This window comes from Chiloscyllium plagiosum, unplaced genomic scaffold (assembly GCF_037043375.1).
Source record: "Chiloscyllium plagiosum isolate Xiang-an unplaced genomic scaffold, Cpla_swu_hap1 HiC_scaffold_1, whole genome shotgun sequence".
In the NCBI taxonomy this organism is placed as follows: Eukaryota; Metazoa; Chordata; class Chondrichthyes; order Orectolobiformes; family Hemiscylliidae; genus Chiloscyllium; species Chiloscyllium plagiosum.
In genome coordinates this window covers 15,743,391-15,762,336 of record NW_028270139.1, presented here as the reverse complement: position 1 = coordinate 15,762,336, position 18,946 = coordinate 15,743,391, and positions in this window count along the sequence as shown.

Genomic DNA, 18,946 nt, shown 5'->3' with positions numbered 1-18,946 from the left:
ATTTATGGAATCTCCTGCCCAGTGAAGCAGTTGAGGCTACCTTGTTAATGTTTTTAAGGCAAAGTTAGAGAGAACACTGAATGAATTAAGCAATATGGTAGGACAGTCCATTTCACCCTCAAAACGTGTGAAGAGGAAAGGGGAGGGCTGTCATAATTGTCGTTGCTTTGTGGAGCAATTATTCATCAATGTTAAACATTTTCAGTCATTGTGTCTGACTGTTCTAAATTGTGTGGGAATAGTGATTCTGTAAGAATTACAAATTTGCTGGTCACACATGGGCCAATCAGCTGAGGAGTGGCAGATGGAGTTTAATTTAGATAAATGTGAGGTGTTGCATTTTGGAAAGGCAAATCAGTCCAGGACTGATATGCTTAATGGTAAGGTCCTGGGTGTGTTGCTGAACAAAGAAACCTTGGAGTGCAGGTTCATAGTTCCTTGAAAGTGGAGTCGCAGGTAGATAGGATAGTGAAGAAGGTGCTTGGTATGCTTTCCTTTATTGGTCAGAGCATCGGGTTTAAGAGTTGGGAGGTCATGCTGAAGCTGTACAAGACATTGGTTAGGCCACTTTTGGAATATTGTCTGCAGTTCTGGTATTCCTCCTGTAGGAAGGATATTATGAAACTTGACAGGGTTCAGAGAAGAGTTACAATGATGTTGCCAGAATTGAAGTGTTTGAGAGATAGGGAGAGGCAGAATTGTTGGGAGCTGTTATCACTGGAATGTCAGAGGCTGAGGTGTGACCTTATAGAGGTTTATAAAATTGTGAAGAGCCTGGACAGGGTAAATAGACAAAAACATTTCACTGGAGTGGGGAGTCCAGAACTAGAGGGCATAGGTTTAGGGTGAGAGGGGAAAGATTTAAAGGGGCAATGTTTTCATGCAGAGGGTGGTGCATGCATGGAATGAGCTGCCAGAGAAGTGGTGGCGTTGATACAGTTACAACATTTAAAAGGCATCTGGATGGGCATATGAATAGGTAAGGTTTAGAGGGATATGGGCCAAATACTGGCAAATGGGAATAGATTAGGTTGGGATATTTGGTCAGCACGGACAAATTGGACCGAAGGGTCTGTTTCTGTGCTGTACATCTCTATGACTCTACATAACTCTTTCTCAACAGGGACTCAAGGAACACGTTCAGTATTGCCACACTAAAAAAAGACTACAGAGAGATAAACCAGGCATGTATTTACCTCAATTCTATTCAAAAGCTACTTGATGAAGGAGAAGCACTCTGAAAGCTTTTTTGTTCAAATAAATCTCTTGGACTATAACCTGGTGTCGTGTGATTTTCAACTGTATTCAAAAGGTAGAAGAGGTTCAACAGCAGAAGCCAGAAAGAATACTTTGAGAGAACATTATAGTGGCTCAGTGGTTAGCACTGCTGCCTCACAGCACCAGGATCCTAGGTTTGATTCTAGCCTTGGCGACTGTCTGTGTGGAGTTTGCACATTCTCCCCGTGTCTGCATGGGTTTCCTCTGGGTGCTCCGGTTTCCTCCCACGGTCCAAAGATGTGCAGGTTAGATCAATTGACCATGTTAAATTGCCCATAGTGTTAGGTGCATTAGTCAGAGGGAAATGGATCGGGGTGGGATACTCTTCGGAGGGTCGGGGTGGACTTGGTGGGCCGAAGGGCCTGTTTCCACACTGTAGGGAATCTAATCAAATGTTTAGGAAAGCTTAGGACAGAACACAACATTATATTTTGAAAAGGTACTAAACCCTTTAGCCTTCAAACATCCAAGAATATACTTCATGAAAATAGATGAGAACCAACCAATAGTGGTGACATGATTGGGAGTCATTTCCCTAGTTACGTAAACAATAGAGTGGTGTTTGATTATTGCACTGAAGTCTAACAATACTATTCATAGTTGCATTGTTCTTAACAGCCCAACAGGCAGTCATGAGAGAAATTCACCTTTTCTCCATTGTTACTGAGAATCTATCTAACCCATCTAAGAGCAGAGTTTTTGCAAAATTTGACAGAAATAAAGGATTCTGGCAAGTGCCATTGGATCAGCAATCAAGATTGCTTACCACATCTATAACTCAATTTGGAAGTTTTTCTTTTAACAGTTTGGAATTGCAGCTTTTCCAATGGACAATGTAAAACATCTAATAGGGAATCATCTGCCACATGGACACTATAGTGATCTATGGGGGAACAGTTGAAGAGCAAGTTCAGAGAGTGTGCATGTGTTAAAAGGCTTACAGAAAGAAGATCTCGCACTTAATAACATAGTATGAATTCTCCAATTAATTTATTCTGTGAAACATTGCCAACAATTAATGTAAGTCCCTCAGAAAACTAAAATCATCACAGAATTCTCAACTTAAAAATGAGTCCAGGATCTTAAAGATTATTGAATGTTCTGAATTGGTGGAATAATGTTTTCCTAACCAAGCAAATATTAGCGAGTCTTTGAGCTAACTGATCAAGACATAATTATGACATTAGAATTTGCATCTAGAGAATGTTTTTCAAATGATTAAATAAATCTTGATGTCTTAGCACATTATAATCTCATTTCCAACAACAACAGTGAATGATGCTTCAGCCAAAAGCCTCCAATCAGTACTTGTCCATGAAAGCCAGTTGAGTTGCAAACCAGTCTGTTATACAGTAAGAGCATTATCCGATACAAAAACACGATCTTGTTGTGTTTGCAAGAGATTTTCAGTCTACGCCTTTGGTCTGAAAGTTCACATTGAAATGAATCAAAAACCTTAAATTTCTACTGGAGACAAGGAACTTGCAAGAATGCCTCCTAGAATGTAAAAAATTTGATATTGCTTGATGATATTTCATCACAAAGTAGTCCACATACAGGGTAAACTGTGAATAATGTATTCTCTGGAACAATTGATGTCAGCCTTACCAATCTTAATTGAATCTTTACCCAAGAAATTGACATACACAAGTCACAATTGCTCAGCCAAATTTGACAAGAACAAATGAGAGACCAGGAATGTCTCAATATACCCCGATATTGCACTGAGAATTAGCCTCAACATAGGCCCAGTCATGAGGCCATGAAAACTTATTTCAAACACAAGAATGATGTCACTGCTGCTGATGTCATACTGATGTAGGATAAACAACTGGTCATCCCAGCTTCACTCATAAAGGCACCTTGGAGAAGTAACACCCAGAACTCTTGGGAATCAGTCAGTGTTGGGTTAGAGTTCAGTCATCAGTATAGTAGCCAGGGATCTCCAGGGCCTTTGAGGAGCGTATTGTCAATTGTTAAAATGTGTCACCATAAACCAGAACAAAGAGAAATTTTAATACCTAAAAAATCTCATACTAGACCCTGGGAGCAGATAGGGATGAATTCATTTATTTTCAATGGAAAGTCTGACTTCATTATAATTGATTAGTTCTCTCAGTAACAAAGTTGCAAATAACAACTATGGAAGTAATCATGAGGTTTTTGAAAAACATGGCATCCTTAATAATTTTGGACAATAGGCCGTAATTTATGAATGAGAGCTTCAGCCACTTTTCTGCTAGTTCTGGATATGAGCATGTTATATGCTCACCATGATACCCGCAACAGAGGAGCTGGGCACATGGGGTCAGGGTGCCAAAGTCAATCTTGCATGGATTTATGAATGAATAATCATGTTTGACAAACTTGTATGTTACTTATAAATGACACTGTTGAATTATTGGTCCATCCCAATCAGTGGGGTTCAACACTGTCAGATTTACTGATGAACAGCAAGTTGAAGATTCAATCCCTATCCTAGAAATTGATTCCATAGTCATGATTACTGAGTGGAGCAGCATAAAAAGCAACCCTATCATATACAACAAGTCACATGTTACAATAATCACTGCCATTTGAGAAAGCTAACAAAGCTAATAGTGGGGTAACCAAGTTGATTAAGGATTTAAGCAGAAAAGGCATGATCATTCCCTATAAAAGGCGATCAATGGAGATCACACGTAGTAAGCGCTGCTGAAGGGAATGTGCAAAGGAAGAGCAGGAGCAACATGCCATTTGGGTCAACCTATCCATAGATTATTTATTGTGATGAGCTGAATGGAAAATCTGGGAAAAGAGGAGGTATACATTGTCAGATTGTCAGTATCACAGTCCAAGCTCACTATGTTCTAGTCAACAACCTACCATTCTTTTAAGTCTGAAGAGAAAATGTTTTAGGAGAACTCGAAACTCTGGGCAATCTGATTTTAATAAAGTCAAAGACCTGGTGGAAGATTAGGTAGTAGTAGATGCAAATATATACGCAAATGTAGAACAATAATAGCATAAGAGAAAAGCAATCTGGGGGGTGGTTTTGAGTTTGAAAGGGTCTACTTGACTGCAGTAACCACCAAATACTTTGCTGATGTCACAAGAATTTGGTGAGAATAAGGCAGGAGAATCTAATATTTGATTTGATTTGATTTATTATTATCACATGTACTGAGGTACAGTGAAAAGTATTGTTTTACATGCTATCCAGATAAATCATGATTTGGAGGTGCCGGCAGATAAATCATACCTTACATAAGAACACAGCACAGGGTTATAGTCCAACAGGTTTATCTGCACCTGCAAGCTGTTGGAGCCCCTAGTCCTTCCTCAGGCAGCTAGTGAGAGAGAATACATCGGACACAGCATTTACTATATAGTAAAAGATCAAAGAGTCATATAACTTATGCAAAAGTTAAAACCTAGATGGCTTTTAAATCTTTAATCAGTTAGAGTGGAAGTGCAGGTTTGATTGATTAATATGTAAATTCCTGCCCCAAGAGAACATCAAGTTTTATCAAGTTTTATAAAGGTGACACCTTAGGTTAGACAATGTATTTTAGGTGTGAGGCCATGTTTCACGTTTGTCTGTATCTCATCCTGGAGACAAACCGATTTTGTTTCCAAAGAAGGAATTTATAAAATGCCATATTGACTGATTGGCTACAGATTGTGTGCTTTTTGAACAAAATAGAACACACTTGAAAATTCAAGATTTGGAGATGCCTGTGTTGGATTGGGGTGTACAAAGTTAAAAATCATACAACACCAGGTTATAGTCCAACAGGTTTAATTGGAAGCACACTAGCTTTCAAATTCAAATCTGCAAATGCAACCTTTTACTATAAATTCTGTGTCCGATATATTCCCTCTCATCAGCTGCCTGAGGAAGGAACGGGGTCTCTGAAAGCTTAAGTTTTCAAATAAACCTGTTGGACTAGAAAACTTTTGTATGATTTTTGACTTTGTCACACCGGCACCTCCACATCATTACACAAGCACATTAGGGTAATAAAACAGAATTCAAAATATAGGGAAGATGACAGACTGAAGGCTGGTGTATATGGGATTGTGTTCAAATAACGACCGAAATCGGTGAGGGTGAAAATAGCCTACATTATTCAGCAACTGCAGCAGCACAAGTCTGGGGTGGCAATAGAATCCCAAAATACAGTTCATACAGTAGCCTCTTAATTCACAGTTCTTAGAGATATTAAAATTCCATCACTAAGATAATACATTGTTTTATGTATAGTACACAAAGGTTTGAGGAAACAGGAGCTGGTGTAAACATATGCTAAATGCTAGCTGTTACTCCTGATAGGATTAATTAAGAGGTCTGTCTGGTCTGCTTACATACTTAAGAGGTGTTTGTCCTTTTGTTTCTTAAGTTAGTAAATGTTCATAAAATAATACTAGGCCTACATACTCTAAACAAATTAGAAATTATACCTGTACTTAATAAAAGAATAGAGGATATTAAACTAATTACTGCAACTGGGTAGTAAGATTTGTTTACCACTTGCCATGTGAGTTTCATTCATTTATGCACTTTCACTTTGACAACTAGTTTCTTAAAGGGATAGTGGCCTAGTGAAAAGGTACATACTAACTGGGGAAGCTGTTTGGTCTTGTGCAATCTATTTAGATATGAGATACAGTTGGTAAGGGCTGATTAACACTATGATGTTTTGTGGAGACTTGATGGGGATGGTATTGTTTATAATACTGACACCTATTCAGAGGCAGCATTTGATGTAGAAGTAGGTCTGATAAGGGCCTACAAATGTGATGCTGGAAAAGCATAGCCGGTCAGGCAGCATCCAAGGAGCAGGGGAGTGGACATTTTGAGCATAAGCACTTCCTCAGGAATGTGGGGTTGATAGCCAAAGAGGCTGGAGATAAATGGGAAGGGGTTGGGGCTGGAGGGAAGGTAGCTAGGAATGTGATAAGTAGATGAAGGTGGAGGATGATGGTGATAGGTCAGAGTGGAGGGTGGGAGAGAGGTGCGAAGAAGCAGTAATGGGTTTGAAAATAATGTTGCAATAGTAAAATGTACTACAAAACCACGGTTTTATGAATGAATGAATGAATGAAGCCATGTTGTAGTAAGGAGTTATGAATGAATGAAATGGGAAAACAGTGTTCGCTTGTGAGTGGGGCAGTAAAGGAGTTATGAATGAGTAAATGTAAAGTGCTTGTGAGTGGGGTGGCAAACAAACCTGTAATACAATATGTACTTTCAATAATCTCACATGTACTTTCAATAATCTTTGTGAGAACGTGGGTCACATTTATATGTAATTTGTAAATAGTTCCAAAAGGTTTATATTATTCACTCAACAAGACTATTCTAGTTAGACCATAAAGACCCGAGTAAAATTGAGCTTGAAGAAACTTACAACTTACATCAATAATATAGATATTGCTAGAATCTATCATACAAGACATGATAAATAGACACTTCGATAAAAATAAAGTCTGATTTAGCCATAACATACCATGGATTTGTGAATGGACAATCATGTTTGACAAACTTGTTGGAGGTTTTTTGAGAATGTTACAAATAAAATTGGTTTAAGGGGAGTCGATGGATGTAGTGTCTTTGAATTTTCAGAAGGCTTTTGATAATGTTCTCCACAGGTGTTTGGTTAGCAAAATTAAAGCACAAGGTGTAAATACACAACAAACTGGCATGGATTAATGATTGGCTGACAGAAAGCAGAGGGTAGGAACCACTTAGTTATTCTTACATTGGCAGGCTGGGACTAATGGGGTATTTCAAGGATCATGACTTGGGCTTCAACAACATATATCAATGAATGGGACCTGGGGAGCAAATGTAATATTGACAAATTTACAGATGATAGATAGCATGGTGGTTCAGTGGTTAGGACTGTTGCCTCACTCTGTCAGGTACTTGGGTTCGATTCCAGCCTCGGGCGACTGTCTGTGTAGAGTTTTCACATTCTCCCCGTGTCTGCATAGGTTTCCTTTGGGTGCTCTGGTTTCCTCCCACAGTCTAAAGATGTGCAGGTTAGGTCAATTGACTGTGCTAATTTGCACATAGGAATATGTAGGTTAGGTGCATTAGTCAGGGGCAAAAATAGGATAGGCGAGTGGGTCTGGGTGGGCTACTCTTCAGAGGGTCAGCGTGGACTTGTTGGGCCGAAGGGCCTGTTTCCACACTGTTGGGATTCTATCATGTAGATACAAACTAACTGTTGCAAAACATTTTTGAGAGGATTTGGACAGACTTCATGATTACGTAGGGGCATGGAATACAGATAACATGCAAATTCTATGCAATATCACGTGAAAACAAATGAGTGTATCTGTTTTGCAAGGAAGAAACAAATGTCGAGAGTATTTCTTAAATGGTGAAAGGGATTAGATTGCCTACAGTATGGGGACAGGCTCTATCAGCCTAACAGTCCACATTGACCCTCTGAAGATTAACCCACCCAGAACCATTCCCCTGCTCTATATTTACTCCTGACTAATGTACCTATCACTATGGGTAATTTAAGCATGGCCAATTCACCTGACCTGCACTTCTTTGGATTGTGGGAGGAAACCCATGCAGACACGGGGAGAACGTGCATAATCCATGCAGACAGTCACCTGAGGTGAGAATCAAACCCAGGTCCCTGGCACTGTGAGGCAGCAGTGCTAACCACTGTGCCGCCCCTAAGTGCTTTTGCTAATAAGACATTGAAAACTAACATGCAGGTGCAGCAAGCTATTAGGAACACTCATGGATTGTTGACCTTTCCCTCAAGAGGATTTGAGTACAGAAGTGGTGAAGATCTTCTGTAATTGTATATGGACTTGGTTAGACTGGACCTGAAGTACTGTGTGCTGTTTTGGTCTCCTGAGCTCAAGAAACATATTATTGTCACAGAAGAAGTGCAAGAACTTGTTTCAGATGTCTTCCAGACTTGTTCTTGGGATGGGAGGACTGTCCCATGAAGAGAGATTGGTCAAACTCTTCTTGTATTCTCTAGAGTTCAGAAGAATAACAGGTGATCTCATTGAATCCTATTAATTACTTAAAGAGATGGACAGAATAGATGCAGGTAAAATATTTCTCCTGGTTGGGGAGTCGGGCAGAGTTTGAAAATGAGGGGGCTGCCAGTTAGGACTGAGATGAGGAGAATTTGTTTTACTTTAAAGTGGTGAATCTTTGAAATTCTCTAATCCATTGACTATAGAAGTTCAGTCTTTAAGTGTGTTCGGAAGCTGGTACATTTTTGATAATAAGCAGCATAAAAGGTAATGTTGATAGGGTGGGAAAAAGGCACTGAAATGTTTGATCATTTAATACATGATTGTATTAAATAGCAGGGGTAGGCTTGACAGGCAGAATGGCCTATTCCTGTTCCTATGTGACAACATTCAAATGTTCCTACAACACAACAGTGACACCAAGCAGTCAGTTTCTGATTCATTATGGTAGTTTAAAAGACAGCAGTGGAGTACCCTACTACCTCAGGATGAGGGCCATGTGGCTGCAGTAAGGATACCATATGTTTATTGATAGCATAATCACTGTCCGTTTACTGTTCCTGTAACTCATCCCTTTTACATCTGGGCCTCACTGAATCATGTGTGTGCAGTTAATAACTCACTGCACAATTGGACATCATGTTAATTTGGCAAACTAGGTGAGGAAATGGCTTAGTGATACTATTGCTCGATTATTAATCCAGAAACTCAGCTCATGATGTAGGGACCCATGTTCAAATTCTGTCCTGGCAGATGCTGAAACTTGAATTTAATAAAGAATCTGGAATTAAGAATCTACTAATGACCATGAAACTATTGTCAATTGTTGGAAAAACCCACTTGGTTCACTGAAGTCCTTTATGGTAGTTTAAAAGACAGCAGTGGAGTACCCTACTACCTCAGGATGAGGGCCATGTGGCTGCAGTAAGGATACCATATGTTTATTGATAGCATAATCACTGTCTGTTTACTGTTCCTGTAACTCATCCCTTTTACATCCCGTGGAAGTAAATAGGTGACACAGTTCTGTGGACACGTCCATGGTAAAAATCACAGGCATCTCAGGCATTGTGCCTGGGTGAGGTGGAGATAGGAGAGCTACCTAGAAGTTCTTGTAGAATCTTCCATGCAGAACTCTCTTTCTCCCTTTTAACACTGGCCCACAACTCCTGCAGCTTCAGCTCCCTCTCCCTGTTGTGTTGCAGACCAAGACATGAAAACTGTAGTTCTCCTAACAATCTTCCTGCGGTAAGGATATAAACCTCCTCTGACCTCCCCACCATGTATCTTTGAAAATCTAGCAAGTTGCCATAACTCCTCCAAACTCTGCAAAGGTGTATTCACATCAAAGCACCTCACTTTCAAGTTGGATGGTTGATCCTTTAAGAGAGTTCCTTGTCCAGCTAAATAGGTTGTTGAGCTGCAAGTGACTACAAAAGAGTGTGAACTTGACCTACCCATTCTGGTTTGGTAGGATGATGCATCAAATCAGCTTTAAGGCAGCATAATCTGCCTATTATGAATGCTTTCTGCAAATGCCCATGCTAGGAGCCTTCAAACCAAGGTGTCATGCTGGTCACACTGAAAAAGTCGAGAAGCAATGCCCCTGCTGTTTTGTGGGCTTGTGAACCTCTGTAGTGTCAGCTCCTGCCATGCAGTTGACCATATTTTGTATTCCAAGAGTGATCAAGTGGAAACATTATTCAAGTTAACCTTGCACTTGTGAAAAGGGGATCTTGAAAGAGATAGGTAGGTAGGATAATAGCAGAAGCTATTCGGGCCATAGTATTTAAACACTTAAAAAATATTGACCAAATATCCATCAGATAATGTTCAGACCTTTGCGGAATGAAATCTTACACTAGAAGGTGTGGCCTTCATAGCACAGATTGGTGACTGACATTTAGTGCGTGTCTGTGATAGTTTGTGTGTGAGTGAATGTGTAAGAGCGTTACCCGCATTAAGGAAGGGATGTACTTGTTCCCGAAAGGTTCAAAAAGTGTGTAAGTGAACAATGAAAGTAGTTTAATAAAAACGAATGTTCCCTTTTTCCTCCGTTACTGAAAAGTTTCCACAGTCACTTTACAATCATAAAATCCATCAGGCTGCATGACAGAGCAATACTAATGTATCTGATAGGTTCGTTACTCTCAATCTGAGTTAAGAGAAAAGCTGATGAAAAACTTTGTAACCTATAAATAAAATGATTTCCTTTGGCTTCACAACCCATCCAACACGAGACATTTCTGACAAATAAATTTTAGATTGCCATTTACATTAATTAGTGTTGTAGCGACATCAGAACTGCCACAAAATGACATTTCTATTGACTTGATTCATGTCATTGACTTGATATATGAAGACAGGATGGTCTGGTTATTCTGACAATAGTGACTCCATACACAATCAATTGGAGATACATTCTTAATTGAAATTGATATTTCATTGAAACAGAGTTTCCTGATTAAAGTTTCAGTATTTAGTGTTTAATTGTCCTCAGGCAGAATTTTGGAGGAGTGATAATTATAGTCAAATTGCCATCCCATTGCCTGGACCTCAGCATGGCCTGGACATCAAGCTTTTTGAGAAATGTGGGGTACATCTGTCTCTAGGAGCCTTACTTTGCAGTACAGGATCAGCATTGCAGACAGGCCTTATGTCATTTTAAAGCACTATCATACCGTGGGAAATTTTTAAGATCCCAAAGGCACATTGACAAGCTACAGAGAAAAAGGAAGTGGGTGAGGGAGTACAGTGGTAGGTAAATGTAATGTAATTTGATATTTAATAAGATAATAAAAACAGAAATTGCTGTAGAAAATCAATGGGTCTGGTAGCATCTATGTTAAGAAAGTTAACACTTTGAATCTAATATGATTCTTCAGAACTGAAGGATCTGGAAAATGAAAGTATTTATGCTGCTGACTGATGAGGAAGAAGAATCACTGGATAAGATGATGACATTGCCCAAAGTAAAAGACAAAGGGATAGAGGAGATTTATAGATGCAAAATAGGTGTTTATAGTAGTTGCAAATAGTAGAACATAGATCAGTTTTGCAAAGAGCAAGCCCACACAAACAAAGGACAACAGAGGCAATGGAAGTGTATAATCAAAATAGAGAGTGGGGTTCATACTCTGAAACTGTTGAACTCAATGTTGAGTCCTGAAGGCTGTGAAATGCCTAAGTAGAAAATGAATTGCTGTTTCTTCAGATTGCGATGGACTTTGCTGGAGCACAGCGGCAGGCCCAGGACAGAAATGTTAGCATGGGTACAAGTTTGTACTAGAGTTGAGAAGCAACTGGAAAGTCAAGGTCATTCTTATGGACAGAATGGAGTTGTTCTTCAAAGTGGTCACCCACTCTGCATTTAGTCTTGCCATCGTAGATGAGGCAGTGAATACAGTAGGTAATGTCCATTCTTCTGAACCAGATAGTCTGGGTTCAAGATGCACCTGCCTTGGATGTGTGTCATAACATGTCCTAGGTCAGAACACTGAGTATAGAAGTTAGGAGGTCATGTTACAGCTCTACAGGACATTGGTTAGGCCACTTTTGGAATATTGTGTGTAATTGTGATCTGCTTCCTATCGGAAGGATGTTGTGAAACTTAAAAAGGTTCAGAGAAGATTTACAAGGATGTTGCCAGCATTGGAAGATTTGAGCTATAGGGAGAGGCTGAATAGGCTGGGGCTGTTTTACTGGAGCATCAGAGGTTGAGGGGTGACCTTATAGAGGTTTATAAAATGATGAGGGGCATGGATAGGGTAAATAGATAAAGTCTTTTCCCTTGGGTGGAGGAGTCCAGAACTAGAGGGCATAGATTTAGGGTGAGAGGGGAAAGATATAAAAGAGATCTAAGGGGCAACTTTTTCACGCAGAGGGTGGTACATGTATGAAATGAGTTGCTAGAGGAAGTGGCAACGTTTAAAAGGCATGTGGAAGGGTATATGAATAGGAAGGTTTTAGAGGGATATGGGCCAAGTACTGGCAAATGGGACTAGGTTAGGTTAGGATATCTGGTTGGCATGGACCATTTGGACCAAAGGGACGGTTTTCGTGGTGTATTTATCTATGACTGTACGACTCTATGACTTCAGAACAAAAGAACCCCATGAAACAGTGACCATAACATTGTAACATTCAGAATTCAGTCATTGGGAGAATCTTGGATTGGAAACAATTATGCTAAATTTAACCAAGTGCAATTACAAAGGAATGAGTGCAGAGCTGGCTGATCTGGACATGGTGAAGCCTTTAGGAGCATAGACAATTCAGGAACAATGGCAGATGTTTGAAAAAACTGTTTCAAAATAAGAATATATAAGAATATATAAAACTTGTAAGCTAGAAAGAGGATACACCAACCATGAACAACCAGGAAAGTTAAGGATAACATCAAATTGAAAAAGAGAAAAAAAAACATACAATGTGGCAAAAATAAGTGATAAGGCAAAGGACTGGAAATGTTTTAAATATGAACAAAAGAATTACCAAAAAATGAAAGGTAGAGAAAATAAACTTTGAGTGTAAATTTGCAGGTCTATTTACCCTATCCATGCCCTTCATGATTTTATAAACCTCTATAAGGTCACCCCTCAGTCTCCGATGCTCCAGGGAATACAGCCCCAGCCTAATCACCTTCTCCCTATCGCTCAAATTCTACAACCCTGGCAACATCCTTGTAAATCTTTTCTGATCCCTTTCAAGTTTCACAACATCCTTCATTAAATAAACCTGACTCATTGAACACCAGATCCCAAATAGCCTGAGCCCTGGTAGGATCCACAACATATTGTGAAATATGTAAATTTGACAGAAGTCATCTGTGTAAATTGTTATCCAACCAAATGTGCGTTTGTTACTGGTGTTGACATTACAGTTATCTCGATGGTACCCTATGGTTAGCTAATGTGAACACATCACCATGTGATTTAAAACTGCATGCAGCCAGAATTACTATGGCTTCAGTCAAAGTGATTCTGCATGTTGTACTTTCATTCAAAGATCAAGTGAGGAGGAAGCACTAATCATCAATAAGCAGCAGTCTTCAATAGACAATAATAGACAATAGGTGCAGGAGTAGGCCATTCTGCCCTTCGAGCCTGCACCACCATTCAATATGATCATGGCTGATCATCCTTAATCAGTATCGTGTTCCTGCCTTATCTCCATAACCCTTGATTCCACAATCCTTGAGAGCTCTATCCAATTCTTTCTTAAATGAATCCAGAGACTGGGCCTCCACTGCCCTCTGGGGCAGAGCATTCCACACAGCCACCACTCTCTGGGTGAAGAAGTTTCTCCTCATCTCTGTCCTAAATGGTCTACCCCGTATTTTTAAGCTGTGTCCTCTGGTTCGGCACTCACCCATCAGCGGAAACATGTTTCCTGCCTCCAGAGTGTCCAATCCTTTAATAATCTTATGTGTCTCAATCAGATCCCCTCTCAGTCTTCTAAACTCAAGGGTATACAAGCCCAGTCGCTCCAGTCTTTCAGAGTAAGGTAATCACGCCATTCCAGGAATTGACCTCATGAACCTACGCTGCATGCCCTCAATAGCCAGAATGTCTTTCCTCAAATTTGGAGACCAGAACTCCAGGTGTGGTCTCACCAGGGCCCTGTACAGCTGCAGAAGAACCTATTTGCTTCTATACTCAATCCCTCTTGTTATGAAGGTCAGCATGCTATTAGCCTTCTTCACTAGCTGCTGTACCTGCATGCTTACCTTCATTGAGTGGTGTACAAGAACACCCAGATCTCGCTGTACTGCCCCTTTACCTAAATTGATTCCATTTAGGTAGTAATCTGCCTTCCTGTTCTTGCCATCAAAGTGGATAACCATACAATTATCCACATTAAACTGCATCTGCCATGCATCTGACCACTCACCTAACTTGTCCAGGTCACCCTGTAATCTCCTAACATCCTCCTCACATTTCATCCTGCCACCCAGCTTAGTATCATCAGCAAATTTGCTAATGTTATTGCTAATACCATCTTTTATATCATTAACATATATTGTAAAAAGCTGCGGTCCCAGTACTGATTCACTGCTGAGTTTAAAGGTATGCTGTTTTCCTCAACCTCCAACATGCACTTAAAAACACAGCAAGAAGGTCTTTGAAAGTCAGTCTCCCAAATTGTTTACAGACTAGAAAAACTTGAAATGCCTTCCAAAGTTTCATTCGAAGCTGGCGCCAGACCAAATGTTTCAATAAACAGCGAATGACTCACATCCACTAATAGAAAGCACAAAAGCAACTGGATGACTTTGTTCATATGGGGGTAATCTCTTTGGTGACTGATCCTACAGAATGATGCTCAGCAATGGTCATTGTTCCCAAAATCAGTATTGGGTTGAATCTCATTGAACTCATTAAAGTAATGGCAGAAGAAAGTCACCCAATCTCTGCATTTGGTAAAAGTTTGGATTAGTTTTCTGCTCGTAGGACATTTATGAAGTTGAATGCCATTAATAGGTTTAGTAGATGCCTTTGGATGAGATGTTTCAATTTATACTGTTTTGATAGACTACATAGACTACATGATGTCCAACATTCTGCAGGGCCTAGATGGCATTATTTATCATATGGATGATATCATGATACATGCTGAAACTAACCATCTCTATAAAAGGAGATTATATAATGGTCCTGAAGTCGAGACTGTGGTGCTGGAAAAGCACAGCGGGTCAGGCAGCATCCGAGGAGCAGGAGAATCGACGTTTTGGGCATAAGCCCTTTATCAGGAATGAGGCTTATGGGTCAGGGTTGAGAGATAAATAGGAGTGGGATGGAGTTGGGGAGAGGTAGCTGGAAAAGCAATAGGTGGATGAAGTTGGGGAAGAAGGTGATAGGTCAGAGGGGGCAGTGATCGATGGGTCCGAAGGGTGGTGCTAAGTTGGAGACTTGAGACTGCAATAATGTAGGGGGAGGGGAAATGAGGAAGCTGTTGAAATCCATGTTTATCAAGGGTGGTTGCGGGGTCCCAAGGCGGAATATGAGACGTTCCCCCTCCAGGTGTCGGGTGGTAACGGTTTCTCCTAATGTCCTGAAGTGTTTATATTCAGCAAGTCTTACATTTAATGTCATATTAACCATCACATCAGACAATTATTGCAGCTAATACCTAAAGTATAGGCATTGGGGTGACTCACTTCCAAGACCAGTTGAAAGGGTTCACAAACCTACATATTCTGCTTCTGTTTCCTCATCCTGATCAATTATTACTCAAGTTGGTTTGAGATCAATGAAATGACATTTACCCTTACTGACACGGTTGTGAGATCTCTCAAGGGATGTTTGCTACCCACCATACCCCAAATGTTGTTGTTTCCAACAATGGTCCAGTTTGCTAAGGAGATGTGCAAAATCTTTACAAAGGCTTTCAACATGTCACAGGTTTGCTTAGATACTCTCAGTCTATTGGAGTGGCAGAACCAACATTTCAGATAGTAATAAAATCAACTGAAGAATAATCCAGATTATTTTAGTCTTCTGCTCATGTACCACTCCACCTTCTCTTTCCCTCAAGGCTGTGCCCCCAAGAACTGTTGATGGGGCATAGATTGAAACCTCAATTTCCTATGTTGCCAACAACTTGATTTCAAGGGACAATGTTAGGACATTAAGATCATTTTCTAGAAGGGAAACCAACTCTGGAGGAGATAGAAAAGTGGAATAAAGGGCTTTGGGGAGCAGGCAGGAAAGTGGAGTTGAGACCAGGATAAGATCAGCCATGATCATGTTAAGTGATCCTAATTCCTATGCCTAATTCCTATATTTAGTAATAATAATTGCTACCACACCAAACGTTACCTACTTAGGAACAATGAACAGTCAGTCTGGATAAGAGACCTTCACTGGAAGTGTATTGTCAGAGACAAGCTATTATGGACAACCCTTGTCATAATGTTTCAATACAATTGAATATCTTATTTGTTACAACTGCTGTCACCTCATTTCACTGTTCTACAAAGTTACCTTCCCCACTGGAGGACTCACCTTCTCCCAATGATCAGACACAACAACCAAAGTGCCACAAAGTACTACTGCCTTGGCCTGATCCCTTGGCTTGGGCTATTTGTCCAAGATATGGGGGGCAGACTGTCAGACTGAATATCTGTCTTATTCAACAGAAGTGAGCATTAACAAATAAATGTGCACAAACTGGAGTTATGAATCCAAAACTGATATCTCCAAACCAGATCATTAAGGGTTAATTGGACATGGAAATAAGCAATTGATGAGAGTGGAACATTATGAGAGAACAGGCTATTTTGCAAGAAGATGGACTTGGCATGATAACAGGCTGTTTTGCAGCAATATCTGGACTTTTGTTTTTGACTACCAAGTGCAGAGGAAAGTTTGAGAAAGATACTCATAACATCAAATCTAGTTTTTTAAAATTCATTCACAGGATGAGAGAGTTGCTGGCAGGGCCAGCATTTATGGCCAATCCCTAATTGCCCAGAGGGCAGTTGCGAGTCAACCATGTTCCTGTGGGCCTGAAGTCAGATGTAGGCCAGACCATGTAAGGATTGCAGATTTCCTTCCTTAAAGGACATTAGTGAACAAGATGGGTTTTTCTGACAACTGATAATGGACTCATGGTCATCATTAGACTCTTAATTCCAGATATTGATTAAATTCAAATTCCATAATCTGCTGCAGTGGGATTCAAACCTGGGTCCTCAGAACATTAACTGGGTCTCTGGATTAATAGTTTAGCAATGATGTCATTATACCATGCCTCCCCAGTGTTGGGGAATTCTCCCAATTTGTTGGAGTTCATCATTGGACAAGGTGCACAAATGTGCCATGGAAATTGAGATCGAATTCCAAGTACCAGCCATTGCTGAGGGGCCCCTGATAAGCGAATATGTTGGAAGTAATTTAAGCTAACAGATTCATTCATTAGTTTGCATATGTCAAATGTAGTTTAAGCTAATAGGTTTGCTTTATATCAGAGTATACATGACCTCTTGTATTCATTTTGGTCAGACATTAAAGACCCAGTTAAGACACTTTAGCCCAATGTTACACCAACTTTACCACAAGTGATTATGTACACTGTTACAAATCGTTCTTACCTGCCTTTCAATACAGATGAATCAAGTGAAAGTTGTGGAGAAGAGTTGGGGGGTGGATAAGGAATAAATTGTTCAGTAAATGTTGTAAAAGGGACAAATCCAAGTGAGTTACGTCAAAACGTATATAAGTATTAATCAATTTTACGATAGGGAAATAAAGCTTGTGGAGAGATGTTGTGCAAAAACTTTAAGACCTTGGAGCTGCCTTGGAACTGATCCTCACTGGGCATAATTACTACAGTGTGGATGTGATCTCGTCCACATCGGGGAGACAGGATGCCAATTTGCAGAGTGTTTCAAGGAACATCTCTGGGACACACGCACCAAACAACCTTACCGACCTGTGGCTGACCACTCCAACTCTCCCTCCCACTACCGCAAGGGCATGCAAGTCCTGGGCCTCCTCCACTGCCAAATGCAAGCTTCCTGACAACTGGGGGAAGAATATTTCATCTTCCATCTTGGGACCCTCCAACCAAACGGCATCAACATCGGCTTCACTAGTATTCATTTCTCCACTCCCTCCACCTCATCCCAGATCCAACCCTCCAACTCAGCATCGCAATCTTGAATCTGTCCTACCTGTCCATCTTCCTTCCCACCCATCCACTCCATGCTCCCCACGGACCAAGCACTCCCCAACCTGGATCCACCTATTGCCTTCCCAGCTACAACCCCTCACGCCCCCACCCCACCCTCCGATTTATCTCTCAACCCCCCCCCCCCGACCCAACATTCCTGATGTAGAGCCTATACCCAAAACGTCGACTCTCCTGCTCCTCGGATGCTGCCTGACCTGCTGAGCTTTTCCAGTACCACACTTTTCGACTGTGTGGACAAGCTTGTGTTAGAATGAAGTAAGGTGCACATAAAGAAAATAATATTTCAATTATGTGATGTAAGATTAGAGTATGGTATAGGAGAAAGTGAGGTCTGCAGATGCTGGAGATCAGAGCTGAAAATGTGTTGCTGGAAAAGTGCAGCAGGTCAGGCAGCATCCAGGGAACAGGAGAATTGACGTTTCGGGCATAAGCCCTTCTTCAGAGTATGGTATACCTCAGATTATCATGTTTAAAAATATAAGGATAAATATGCAGTGTTCAGATTTATAATGAAACTAAGGCTGGAGACAATTAATGCCCTTGCCTTCTGTCTCAAATCCAAGCTCATGTTTGTGGACAGAAAACCTCCTGACAAAAGACTTTGTATACAAGAAATACAATTGGGATACTTTCCAAATGTGGAGAAACTTGGAATAGTAGAAATTTAAGCATCCAGGCACAGAAATCATTAAAATCTATTGGGCAACTATAAATAACAATTAATAAATATTGTACAAAGTTGGTTTTTAGTACAAGGAACCTTGAGATCAAACGGGAAGTGGAATAGAACCTTAGTCAGAACCCATTAGCACTGCACCTCAAACTACATTTGGAGACGGTGCAGGATAGGCTCACTAAAATGATAAGGAGAGATAAAGGATTAAAATATGAAGTGATATTTCATAACTTTGGCTTGCAATTTTTTACTTGATTTAAAGTGCGAAAAAGATTTGATAAGATAAATACAGGAAAG